This window comes from Musca autumnalis, unplaced genomic scaffold (assembly GCF_047663935.1).
Source record: "Musca autumnalis isolate F117 unplaced genomic scaffold, ASM4766393v1 scaffold_1, whole genome shotgun sequence".
Taxonomy (NCBI): domain Eukaryota; kingdom Metazoa; phylum Arthropoda; class Insecta; order Diptera; family Muscidae; genus Musca; species Musca autumnalis.
In genome coordinates, this window is record NW_027411644.1 from 6,197,580 (window position 1) to 6,212,478 (window position 14,899).

General features: G+C 32.8%; 1 protein-coding gene across 2 annotated transcripts in view; it reads right to left on the reverse strand.

Moving 5' to 3' along the window:
* Window positions 1–7,452, reverse strand: part of LOC141390143 (uncharacterized) — a 98,295-nt gene extending 90,843 nt beyond the window's left edge. The window contains exon 1 of one of the 2 annotated variants that reach the window (XR_012409287.1): window positions 7,201–7,452. The gene's annotated coding sequence lies outside the window, so the exon portion shown is untranslated. Of the gene's footprint in view, window positions 1–6,903 lie in introns of both variants that reach the window. The other variant, XR_012409286.1, reaches the window with a different exon arrangement.
* Window positions 7,453–14,899: the final 7,447 nt, after the last annotated feature.

The following is a 14,899-nucleotide window of genomic DNA, read 5'->3' on the forward strand; positions in this document are numbered from 1 at the left end:
ATTAAAATGTGCACGTTACCTAGTGTTTGCCATGGAATATTCTCCATAAAATTTATGTATGTATATATGGAAACTATTACCCATCTTAAGAATTTCCAAAAAGAAGAGAATATAAATCATCTGAATAATTTAAGTGAAAACGATAACCAATGCAAAGGAAAAAATTAATTAAGTAAATCATTGTTGTTGTTTCCCCATACAATTATATGTATATATGGAAACTATTACATTTCTTAAGAATTTCCAAAAAGAGAATGTAAATAATATGAATAATTTAAGTGAAAACGATAACCAATGCAAAGGAAAAAATTCATTGAGTAAACCCTTGTTGCTGTTTTCGAGATAATGAATTGTATCAGATATTTGTCATCGTTGTTATTTCTATTGAAATTGATATACGAAAATGTTTTCATTATAGTTGATGGTCCATAAACAATATGCGGTGGGAAATACACACAAAATCAAATTTGAAGGGAAAACGCACACAACTAAATAAGTTTTGTACTATTGTGGCAGGTAAATGTTTCAAGTAGTTTCAATGAATTATTCATGTGATTCCTGCAGAAGGTCAGCTTAATGAATGGATGCTTTTAGTTTTTGGCAAAAATATGAAATAATGCAATACGAAAGTAATTAGCATTTGAGATTTATGTATTTTTTGCAGAATAATTGAATTTTTTGGTGCCGTGGGTGCACGAATAGTAAAATTATTTGGATATGTTTTTAGTTTTTGGACAATTTATTGGGTGTTTGTGAACCAGTGACTTAGGCCAAGACGCCAATACGAAGAGAGAGAGAGAGAGAGGTGTTGTTTGACTTCTGCCTGCATTATGTATAACTAATATGGGCCCTGTAATATAGCTTATAATAAAAACCGAAACGACTTTAACAAATGTTTGTAGGATTTATTTTTTAGCCACAACATTGAACTGGTAAAATGTTCAACTCTTCTCCACTCTTATGTGTCGTTGAATTACAACGAAGGCAGCATAACAAAATTTTTGTTGGTCTGATTATTACAGAAAAAACCAAACATACAACCGTGCCAGTGTTTTTCATTAAGGAAATTGGTGGCCTTTTTATTGGGATAGAGGTTTCATTTTTTTCTTTATTGGAAAATAACTTCTTGGGAATATCCACAAACAAAAAACGAGAGAATAAATTCGTTGTTTTAAAATATTAAAACAACAACAATGGGATTAGGCCATACTATTTTTGAATAGTCTGAATATTTAAAATACGCTTAGATATCCACATAGCAAAAAAGCAGGTGTGGGAATAGAAGATGAGCTCTGAAATAATAGTGTTTAGTTTTAGAAGAAAGCAAGGAAGGGAACATGTTCAATTCAATTAAAAAATGTTCAATTCAATTAAAAAATTCGGTTTTTCTTGGTCAGTGTGGTTGTGCCCTTAACGAAATTAATTAACTAAACGTCGATAACTTGAAATCAAGTCTAATATGACCATTAGAATGACCCAAAAAAACAAAAATTTGTTCGGAACTCCTGATGGCGATCGGATAAGGTTAACCCGTGCCAAACTAGCGATCTTTGTTTCCATGAAATTGTTTGTAGAAATAGTTTTGTAGCCATAACAATAAACTGGTAACGTTTTTCAACGATTTGACCCCAAATAAATTACTGTGGAAACTAAGATCGTTTTGCGCGGGTTAATCTTAGGGATAGGAGTTCTATTGCGATATCTCTGTAGTTTGACCACCTATGATAACCAACTTCACATCGTTGTAAAGGTGATATTTTCTACTTTCTTCGCCTTGAAATAACACGTTGATTTCTTCTCCAAATAAGGTTTTTGCCCATTTCGACCCCTGAATATTATCCGATCATCACCAAAATCAATAGGCTTCTTCCTCTGTAGGACCCCCAAACCCTCAAAATTTCGTGACGATCCGATCAAAATTGCGACCTGTAGCGTGATTACAAAAAAATGGAAAAATGGGATGTATTCCCGAATATTGCGATATCTCCGTTATGTGGCCACCTACGCCAATATACTTTGCATCGTTGTAAAGATGGGATTTTTTACTTTCATAGCCACACTTTGCTTTTGGAAAGTCGCCAACAAAAGCTGTGATATTCGTCATTATAACTAAAATCGCAAAAATCAACCTCCTTTACATCGTTAGAAAGGTGGTATTTTCTACTTTCATTAGCAGGTTTTCCTTTTGGTATACCCCTAATGTAAGCTGAGATATTTGCTTTGGAAAAAAAACGTTGACCTTTTTTCCAAATAAGTTTTTTGCGATTCCGACCCCTGAATATTATCCGATCAACACCAAAACCAATAAGCTTCTTCCTCTGTAGGACCCCCAAAATTTCGTGACGATCCGATCAAAATTGCGACCTGCAGCGTGATTACAAAAAAGTGGAAAAATGGGATGTATTACCGACTATTGCGATATCTCTGTTATTTGGCCACCTACGCCAACCTACTTTGCATCGATGTAAAGATGGGATTTTTTACTTTCATAGCCAGGCTTTTGGAAAGTCGCCAACCAAAGCTATGATATTCGTCATTATAACTAAAATCGCAAAAATGAAAAGTTGGGTTTAATTTGCGGCTATTGCGATATCTTCGTTGTTTGACCACCTACATCAACCTCCTTTACATCGTTAGAAAGGTGATATTTTCTACTTTCATTAGTTTTTCTTTTGATATACCCCTAATGTAAGCTGAGATATTCGCTTTGGAAAAAAACGTTGACCTTTTCTCCAAATAAGTTTTTTGCCCATTCCGACCCATGAATACTATCCGACCTTAATAAAATCAATAAGCTTCTTCCCCTCCAGGACCGCCATCAACACCCAAAATTTGGTGACGATCCGATCAAAATTGCGACCTGTAGCGCGATTACAAGGTTTAGATAGACAGACGGACAGACGGACACACATACCCAGATCGACTCAGCTCGTCGAGACAATCATTATGGTATATATAAGTATGGGTCTACGACCATTATTTCGATGCGTTACAAACTTTTTGGGCAAAACCAACTTATAATACCCTCCCCACATAGTGGTGTAGATATAAAAAATAAAATTACTCTATCTAAAATTTCTCTATCTACAAGTGAATGATTTTGACATTCTCTTTCTACAAAAGACAGTCCTTTCAAAATATATAAACCCAAATTGACATGGAAAAGTGTACGTTTAAGTGTTATATCGTATGGCTTGTCGGTCGCATAGATTTTTGTTACGAAGATGTTTACATGAACAGAAAATAATTTTTTCCACTTCGGAAGCGCAAGAAACCTTTTGGTCGACATACATAAACAGGCTGTTAAATTTAACAAAAATTATGTAAAATATATATATTTTTTAAATAATTAAACGATTTTCAACATACTTATGGTGATACCGCTTAGCTGATGATCAGTTTGTTTGTTTGTGTGAATTTGACAAATAAAATGTAGAATCAATATATGTAGGTGAATTCAATATTTTTGTTTGTTTATTATTTCAAATTCTGTTGCTGTGCGTTGTTGTTATTATTGCTGCTGCCTGTTGTTGTCTGTAATGATGGGGTGTCACGATTTTATTTGATTTATTTTGCCACTTTTTGTTGCGTCGATAGCCGCTGTGTGGCTTTTGATGTTGCTGCTGCTGTGGTAATTCCATTCAATCTAATTTATTTATTTAAGTATTTTTTGCACTTTCGATGACGATTTATTACTGTTTTAATTTTAGCATTTTGCTAAACATTTATAACCGTGTTTGTTGTTTTTATTATTGTTGTCATTGTTGTTTATTTTATTTGGTGCGAATATGTATTTACAAAATGTGTGTATTTAATAGATATTTTGATTAGAAGTGAAAAATAGATTTTTTTAAGAATGGAATTTGCTTTAGCTTATTTTGTACGTGAGTGTGTTTTTATACCCTCCACCATATGGAGGGTATAATTAAATTTGTCATTCCGGTTGTAACACATCGAAATATTCGTCGGAGACCCTATAAAGTATATATATTATTGATCAGCATAAAATTCTATGTCGATTTAACAATGTCCGTCTGTCCGTCCTTCCGTCTGTCTGTTGAAATCAAGATACAGCTCGCAATTTTAAAGATAGAGAGTCAATATTTGGTACAAAAGTTTTTATTACTTGCAGGATGGTTGGTACTGAAAATGGGCTTTACCGGTCCACGTTTTGATATAGCCCCCATAGAACGGTACCACCCGATTTTCGGTTTGAGGTTTTTGCTTCATTATCCAACCAAAATGGCTGAAATTTGGTATTTAGTCTTTGTTGGGTGTATAAAACTTTCCACCTGAAATTTGTTGGTATAGGTCCACGCCTTCACAAAGCCTCCATAGAACGGTACCTCCCGGTTTTCGGTATTTTGACGGTTGTAGCCACAATAATTCACCAATATGGCTGAAATTTGGTAGTTAGTCTTCGATAAAACTTTCCCCCAGAAATTTGTCGTACAGGTCCGTGTCTTAATATAGCCTCCATAGAGCGGTACCTCCCGAATTTGGTATTTGTAAAAATTAGCCAAATTTTTTACCGAAATTGCTGAAATTTAGAATTTTGTCTTCTTCATACACGAAGGCATTTTACTTCAATACAAATTGTGGTGGAGGGTATAACAAGTTCGGCCCGGCCGAACTTAACGCCGTTCTTACTTGTTTTATTTGAGTTGTACTGACGATTCACTTAAATGAGTTTCAACAAAATTGACCTGTATTAATGAAGGCATTCAGAGCAAAGGCGCTAAGCTATCCCAATTTTAATATTTTGAATTTTACCAGTCAAAAGCTTATGCACAGGGGTAGTGGTGTAGGGTATCACATAGTCGGCACAGACCCGACTATAGCCATGGCTCACTTGTTTTTTTTTTCTTATTTATATTCTAATTTTGGAATCATTATTTCTTAAATTATAATTATGTACAATTTTAATCATAATAATATTGTTTGACACAGTATCTCGTATGGATTGTAACAAATTGTAATTGCAAAAATTATATCAGTTTGAAAATAATTACATAAATTAAAAAAAATTAATTGTAAAATCAATATTAATTGTAAAGCAATTGAACTTTTTGTTTTTTGTTTTGTTGTAGCGACGACTTGATTTACTTTCGAACTACTATAAACAAAACAAACAACTAGGAGGGTTGGCGTTTTTAATTGGGATAACGACTTCTATTTTGCTTTTCAAAATAGTTAGGCTTAATCCCATAATCGTTGTTTTAATAGTTTATTAAAACAATTTTAATTTATTAGTGGGAAAATTGGTGATGTTTACCAAGGGTTAAGGCACGTATCTACTTGAGCGAGCAATTAACACTTTGGTATTAAAAGTTTCTTGTTGGAAAATAAGAAACAAGTGGACTGATGAGGATCTGTGGCGAGATCTGAAACTATAGTCTTTCCTGCCTTACCCCTTGGTAAACATCGCCAATTTTCCCATTAATAAATTAAAGTTGTTTTAATTAAATATTTAAACAACGATTGTGGGATTAAGCCTGACTATTTTGAAAAGCAAAACAAATAAATTTATGTTTTGTTAAAAAAGAAAATTATAATTGTGGTCAGTAGATGCTGAATTGAGCAAGTGGTTCAAAAAGAAATAAAATCCTATTTACAGGCCAAAGTCACTATATACAAAACATTGATACTAGAGGTGCCCATTAACAAATAATGGGTGTATATCATATTTTTGGCAGATATGACTAAATACAGACCAATCTATATATAATAATTGTTCCACAAACATCCCATACAGGACAAAGGAGACTTCTCTCGTATCAATGAATGCACCCCTATCCATATTAGCTCAATTACAAGGAGCCTACGGTTTATTGCCGAGTCAAAACGGAGTGTCCTAAGACACCATTTGTAGAGAAGTTTTTCATGGCTAACATAGTCAGTAAATGTCGCCAACATTACTGAGGGACATGTTGCTACCGTTGAAATTTTTGATGTTGCCTGACCGGGAAATCGAACCCACGACCTTTAGCGTACATGCGGGTGTGCATAATATTGCACCGCGGTGGACCCCTTATCCAATCTACTAACAATTTATTTAAAAACGTCATGTCGCACGGTATAATTAGTTATTAAAGGTTACTATAATCGGTAAATAAGTCTAAAAATACCATCATTCGGCTCATCTTGAAAGAGAAAAACAACAGATATTTATTCTGTTTTTAGAAAATGTTGGGTAAATTTATTTTCAATTTTTTGCACGCCACATTTTTTTTGTCCTTTGGCGGAATTCAACATGCTATCTTCCGATTCGTATTTGAACCTGCGAACTCCCTCTTTTATATTCGACCACGCATACTCTGTAACACATCTACTCATTACTTTGTAATGAGTAAAATACTTTTACTTTATTTTTCATAAAAATAGCTATTTTACATTAGTTTGGAATATTCGGCTCGGCCCAATTTTCTTGTTAAATTTTGTTTGTTATGTGGCTCTGAAACGTGGGTAATAGCAAAAGCAGACTAGTCACTTCTTGGAGTGTTTGCGAGAAAAGGACCAAAGGTTACGCTAACTAGGTCGTAGAGATACCAACGACGACTTTCTTTTATTCAGCATTCTGTTTCAAAAAGACTAAAAATCGAAGTCAAATGCACGCAGATTTCATGAAAATGTATTCCATAAGTCACATATAAACGTTACAGGATTAATTCCTTTATGAAATCTGCAGAATTTAACAAAGTCTCATGCAGTTTAATTTCTATACATTTCCATGTGAATTGAATTACAACAATTCAGGCGTATTTTTATACAAAGTATATATAGATATGTATTGAATGTTAAGGGATTATGACATACACATGTGTGTGTCTACTTAATACATTCTTTTTGAACAAGCACACTTGATATAGAAGGACAAAGTTATCAGACCATGACAGCACTTACAGATTACAGGATTGTTGCAACTTTTTTGTCATTCAATGTTTATTCTTTGTTTAAGTTTAATAAAAACACATTTAAAATTGACTTTTCCACTTTAATTAAATATTCTGCATTAAATGTTAATTATCGTGTTATATAAACTCGTTTTGTTAGCTCATTTATTTTGTAAAAGGCATTAAATATTTTAATGTTGTTTTTGCACACACACAACTAAAATAATTTATTTAAAGTGTCAAAAGCACACTGCAACTGAAAGGGAATGTTGGACAAACAACAAAACGCCATAACATCGTTAATTACCCCAATTCATTAAAATAATTATTAAATATATTATTAATTTTTTTCTGTTTATGGCTTCATTATTTCTTCTCTTTTTTCATCCGTTAAGAATAAATTCCATTTTTTTCTTTTGGTTGCACGTTTTAACATTTTATGCTTCCATTTTAATTCCTTTTTGAATTTGAACTTTCAATTTTTATTTTCACAGCGTACGTTTAGCTCCTCGTTTTATCTGAATGTTGTAGGCGCGCCGAATTAACACAACAAACTGAATTTGTGAATTTTCCCACATCGAATTCCTAACGACTATGTCTTTGACGGAGACGTATCACAGTTAGCAGCAGCAGCAACAGTAGCCAAACAGCTGGCAAAATCGCACACCATCATTGGCCAATGTTAGCTGGTATCTCTCTATCTCAGCGACAATAATAAATAACAGCACATGAGAATGGCCAAATAAAAAATAGGGGGAAACTACATTTGTTTGGTATTTGTTTTGGGATATTTTTGCTTTTATTTTGCAGTGGGGAAATATTTATGAAAGTGTGTATTTCATAAGTACATATAAAAAAATAATAAAATCACATTCTTAATAAAAATTAAATAAAATGTATTTTATATTTGGAATATTTATATTAAGAATATCTATATAAAAATTTTATACGATCTTTTTTTGTTGACATTCTGTCATAAAAATGAATGGCGTATGTATGTGTGTACATGAGCTGCAAGGCGGTAAGCGAAAAACTGATAGGCAAAGACTTCGTCTAAAAGAACAGAGGAAAGAAGGCTTAGGAGACATTGGTATTGATATGAGGTCCTGGGCCGTTAACTGAAAGTTAGAAAGAAACTTAGAAATTACAAATTATCTTTAAGCCACAGCATTGCAAAGCTTAAAAATCCATTATTACAATATGTTGCCAAAATATAAATCCTACAGATTCTTCTGAAGTTGTATCAGTTGCAAGTATGTTGAACATGTTAACATGTGAGTTACATTTAACATAATTGCTAATTACAAAAAATATTTTTTTTAAATCTTTTAAAAGAGACGAGAATTAAAATCGTTGTATATAACATCCATAGTTTCCAAAAGGTTGTGTATATAAAACTTATGCGATTTTGGCAAATTGGTTTGTTCGTAACAGGACTCAGCGTTTTACCATTATTTTTGCTTTAAAAATATAAACCGCTCACTGTGCATTTTTGAAATTCTGTTAAGATGAGCGCCTGAGTATTTTTGTTCGTGGAGGTTGGCATACTGTCTCTCATCATTTTCGGAACTTAGAGTAAAATCAAAATAAAAACAACACGTGCCGATAACAGAATGTGGGGCACGTGTGTAGGAGGCGATAGTCAAAGAAGTTGTACCAGTGTTTGTTTGGATGTACAACATTTGACATTTCGTCGGTGTCAGGCTTAAGTGTTCCATACGTCATTTTTTTACTTTTTGAGATTTATGTGTTTTCTAGGGTTTTCGAAAATGCTCGTCTGAATTTTTGGTTCGGTTTTGGTTTCGGTTTTTTAATATCTGCTCTAGTCCGAGATATACACGATTCGACGCGAAAGCGTATGTTTTACTTAGGTATGTAGTTAATATCTTAATAACTTACAAATATAGGAACACATTAAAAAATCAGTACTTAAATTTTCGGTTTTGAAGGTTTGAATTTATTGAGGAAAATATGGGAAAATGTTTTTGTCACTCTGTTCCATGTGTTTTACAATATTTTACATTTGTGTCATAAGTGTTAATATGGAACCAATGGACAAAGTTCTATTTTTTTTTAAAAATTGTCTATAACTTGTATACACCAACATACACTGCCGCTCACTTGAATATAACCCCCCTGCAAATTTTGTTTAAACCTCCATTTTTTCCGAATTATACAAGATATAAATTTTAAAGTTTTACTATATTTTGCTTCATGTGTTTGGAGTAAACTTAGTTATTCACTTGCATACAAATCCAATGTCTATAAGAATTATGCAAGGAAAACAAAATAAAGTCAAAAATTTAAGTAACAAATTTGGCTCATTTGAATAGAACCTCCCTCTAAAACTTGGGAATACAGAAAGATTGTATTGGAATATCGCTGCATATTCACTCTATATTCAAAACGAAGTACTTTAACTAATATTCATATTCGATTCATCAAAACTTTAATTTTTGAAAAGAAATGCGGATATCCTAGAGGGGCCGCCATATTCTACAGTGGTAAATATTCTCTAAAATGTATGGTAATGACTAATGCGTAAAAATACGACTAAAGGAGACAGCACGCTTCCAAAAATAAACTTGTTGAATGAAAAAAGCAAGCTTTGTTAAGCATTACACCTGACTATTTAAAGAATCCTTGCCAAAGCAGGATATACGGGTGTATCCTTAATCAGGGAGGAAATACTTTTACTGAATATTACTGAAAGTACTTCGTTTTCAATATAGAGTGAATATGCAGCGATATTCTAATACAGTCTTTCTGTGTTCCCAAGTTTTAAAGGGGGGTTCTATTCAAATGAGCCAAATTTTTTACTTAAATTTTTGACTTTATTTTGTTTTCCTTGCATAATTCTTATAAAAATTGGATTTGAATGCAAATAAATGACTATGTTTACTCCAAAATATAATAAAACTTAAAAAACTTCATATCTTGTATAATACGGAAAAAATGGAGGTTGAAAATAATTTTGCAGGGGGGTTCTATTCAAGTGAGCGGCAGTGTATATTCCTCTATATTTTTGCATTACTATTACTAATAATTCAAGTCAAAAATACAAATATTTTCTTGAGTCAGCACCAAGCAGCTGTGACGCAAACATTAAAATGCGATTATCTCAAAACGGGAAAATGGCGTATGGAACACTTAAGCATGACACCGACGATTTGGCACACACAAGTGCTCTCTCTCTCTGTCCCTCTCTTTTTACGACTTTGATTGAAGAACAACAAATGAAAGATTGTTTACATTTTCGCATTTGTTCATGGCATGGAATGCTCTGTGGTTTTATGAATGAATTGCAAAATCGTCCTTTTCAATGCAAGCTATGTGGCCGTTTACACCTTATTGTCGACAGAACAGATCCTGATGGTTATATTTGTAAAACACAAGTGGTATTTCATGATTCTCGCTTTTGGGAGGGTTTCCCCTAACAAAACATTTATTTGTGTTTGTTTTGTTGTAAATGAAGATTAATTGATTTCACTATTTATAGGCATTTTCAATAAGTTGTTGCTGTTTCATTTTCTCAAAACATACAATTTAAATTTACAATGTCCAGATGATGGCAATTACATATGTAATTTAGATTTACTTGAAAGGTGGAAGAGTTTGATTTCCATTGGCCAAAGTGGTGAACTCATTCTCTTGTTTTGATTAGACTAGTGGTTGAGCGAGCGAAAGGGTGGGTGCTTTATCACCAGAATTTAATGTTTTGGAAAAATATTTGAATTTCGGCCAAATGATTGTATTTATATTTTCAAATTTTAGTGGATTTTTTTATTATTGATTGAATAACATTTATGTTGTTGTTCGCGAGTGATTTATGACCATTGTAATTAATCGTGGCGGCACAGTGATATTATGATAAAAGTAAGGAAATACATATATGACATAATTAAATATGTAATAATAATATACAAGGGAATAATTTACGCGTATACATAACGTGGTAATTATTACTCATACGCCTAGCTAACGCTCGCTTTGCACCAGCATGCATAGATCGGTGGTGGGCACCAGTGCCGCAACGATATTTCTCTTGTCCGATAGCAAATCACCTGAATAATGACCAACATTTTTGAATACATGTTTTGTTTGAACATTTTTGGGGAGAGGTAACACAAGGAGTGAAACGATATGACCCATTTTTCAACTTGATCTATGTTTAGACACAATATTACTCAATTCACTATAATACGGTCAGTTATCCGAAACAAATTTATCCAAACATATTTGGGGTTTATAACTATTATTTCGATGAGACACATTTTTAACAGGTCAAAGTGTATATACTCTCCCTAGTCTATAAACAGAGGGAATACAGATCAATAGTTGGCATTTTAACTTCAATTCCTCAATTGAAGATTTAGATGTTGCTATTGAATAATAAATTTAAATATTTGAATCCATTAAAAAGTTATAGACACTTGGCCAGTATAACGCGATGCTTAATTATTGCACGCTCTGATTTTTAGGTTAGACAGAAATATACAAAACCGATTCTCGATTCAAAATTTGAAAACGTTCTTGGTATTACCAGTTACACAGCCTTAATATAGATTGTACAAACTGCGCAGTACTAAATGTCATATCCACATACATCGGAAGAAAACTGAAACAGAGCATTTAGTGTTCTTCTACATGCAAAACCAGCAAGAGCCCAACTGGGTTTCGAATACAATACAAACAGTGTTGCGCATATCAAAAGCAACAAATCCAGGATTACGCATTAATTCAATTTTTTGGATCTGTGGTAAGTGGTATTATGTCTTTGTGCATTTGTATGTAACATGCATAAGAAAACGAAATAGACCCATAGTTCCTTTTGGGGATATACATATAATCACTTCCTGAGTCGATTTATGCCTGTCCGTCCGCCTGTACGTCAGTCAATGTGTTTTTGGGGAATATAATTTCTTGAGTCATAGGAAGAACGCTATTGCTTTTGGTGAAAATCGGTTTAGATTTGGATTTAGCTCCCATTCGGCCGATTTCACGTATTTATGTCCAAACGCGCTATGTGTGTCCAATTTGGAATGTGTGACTGAATTCGGTCTAGTAATACTTGTGCCAAATGTTATTGAAATCGGTTTAGATTTGGATATAGCTCCTACATATATTTTCGTCCGATTTTACGTATTTGCTGCACAAAACACGCTATATATGACCGATTTCGAATTCAATTTACATCGAAATCGGTTCAGATTTGGATATAGCTCTCATATATATATTCGGCCGATTTGGGATACACCCTATATCTATACAAATTTGATTAAATTTGGAATGTGTGACGGAATTTTGTCTAGAAATAAATGTCCCATATTATCGGAATCGGTTTGGGTCTCATGGTCTGGGAAAAATATCATAATACCCTAAAACCAAAATTTTCCCCTTATATAAAAATTTTAAATTATAAATTATAAAATATTAATTCGGAAAGTGATTTAGTATTAACCGTTCTTATGTTTGCGTATAATAATAAAGTTAAACCGGCGCTAAACACAAAACATCCTGGTGTAAACCCCTTGATGCCATCGGCACATTGTGGATAAAAACGTTGGGGAATATTTAGAAATAACGTTCAAAACCAAAACTCCTAATTTTCGACGGATTTCTTAGATGGCGCTTACCATGGGAGCCCTTGCAGATTGAAACACTGTCATTTGATAAATCAAAGTTCAATGACACCATATTTTTGGAGATACGGTAATGCAATATTTTTTTATAAATATAACCTTAATCGAACCCGCAAGAGAAATAATTAAAAAAATATTTCCGAAGAATATTGTTGGATCAATACATCAATAAACTGTATCATTTAAGGTAATATTATTTAAACAAACTTCAATTAGGAAATGACAATGAAGAAAGAAAGATGTACTGAATATCCATAACACTGTGCAACATTTTTAAAGTAATCTTGTTCAAACAATTTGAACTGAGGATTTTTGAAAGTATAGAACCGAACGACAGGAACCGTAGTTGGGTTTTGATGTGTCAGATCCAGTATGGATTTTATGGCCCCATCTAAACATGGTTAAATATTGACTTTTTAAATCAATTTGGGACTATATCTCTGAACCCAATGCGAAACTTCTTATGACCTCTAGAGCAAATTTGTAGATAAAGATCAGAATAAAATATTTGTAGAAATAATGAACTGGAAAAACTACATTTATTGCCTCAAATTTTATAATATATCTAAAAATGCCATAATATGTATACATTTCGCACCATATCTCCAAAACTGTTAAATTGTTCCTAATGTTTTCTTTTAGAGAAATATTCGCTGGAATGTAATACAAAACTCTCCAAAACATGCCATTGTTGTAAAATGCCTCTATCACGTATTTCAGTATATTTCTCAAAAACAATTTAATAAATATGTCAATAATGCGGTGAAACCCCAAATGCGAGAAAAAAAAAACTGCTCGTGTGAACAGTGTTTGAAATACGTGTTGTAAAAGATATGATAGAAACTACCGCCGAAACAACAGGAAATAAACATTTTAGAGTTTCAGAATATCCTGAAGAAATGCTGAGAACATTATTTGGAAGATTTTTACAAAAGGATTTTTGCTTCAATGTTTTAAATACGTGTTGTAAAAGATATGACACAAAATACTGCTGGAAGATTTTTACAAAAGGTTAGTTGGTTCAACTCCCGATAGTTCAGCTGATACTGACCAGAATTCCAGAAATTATGTAAAATGTTCCATATTTTATAGATTTTGATGACTTTTGTAGTTTTTCTTATGTGGTCGGTTCGAAATACATGTTCTACTACTTTAGTGCTACAATATTGCTAAAGACAAAAAAGCCAAATTCCTACTCGTTTCTGAGGTAAAGGCCCGGTAAATGTAAAAAATATTGTTTTAGTCCGGTTTAGATGAGGCCAAAAAATCCGAACTGGACAAAACCCAACTAGGAGATTTGTAGTATCAATATGTACTTTAAAAAATCGAACTAGAAGTTGTTTACATTTTCAGTGTTGCATAGTGTAATAAAACAACATCTGTTTGGAATAAATTCCATGTGGAAGGACATTTGTTTTTTGTTTTTATTATTCTACGTTGCCAATGCCAATTTTATTTGTTTGTTCTTAGCAAATTCTTGTTTCCTGTCAAAGCGAATACTTTTAATGTAATATTTCACACATCTGTCAACAACTGCAGGTCCTTTGAAATTGTTCATTGCTGTTATTTGTCTTAGGTTTTGCATTGCCAATGTCAGCAGTTTATATTTTTTGGAAGAGCATTTTGGCATCATACAATTTACCTTTATTTAACCAGACCAATATGCTTATCCAATCAGAAATTATTTTTATTTATTTCAATTTTTATTTGTTCTTTAATGTGTGGTTTGTTTTACGGTTGTATGGCTGTTGTTGGCTTGTTTGTGCGTGTTTCAGTTATTGTTATACATTACAATGTGAAATTTGTAATCAGTCTATAAAAGCCTAACACCAAATTTTATCATCTTGGCTACCTGTCAAATCCCAGCACCCTATCTGCACCATTTCACTGTGGCTATGAGCCAAATGTTATGGATACCGATCACGTTCTTGCCTAATACACTCGTTGTGCGTAAAACTCACAATTTCATGACACTCCAACGTATTCCTGCAGAGACGTGTGTATGTTTAAAACAAATATTTAATAAGAGTTTGTACAAGAATTGTTTTCAAATAAACGTGTATATGAACAGTTCTAGGTAGGTTTTGTTTTACCTATGCCAAGTTTCCAGTTCGACTTTTCGACTTATGAAAAATATTGTAAAATAGTTGATATATAATATGAAGCTAGTACACATATTAATTATAAATTGTAAAGAATATGGCAATATTTTTGAAAATTCAACATAGTTGAAGCCAAAGTTTATTCTTTTATAACTCGCTAAATGTGGTTATATATTATACTAATTAAATGCATTTAGATAAAATGAAATTTTTTTAGACTTGGCCTTAAAAGTTAATTTGCGTCGCAGCTGCGGCTATATTT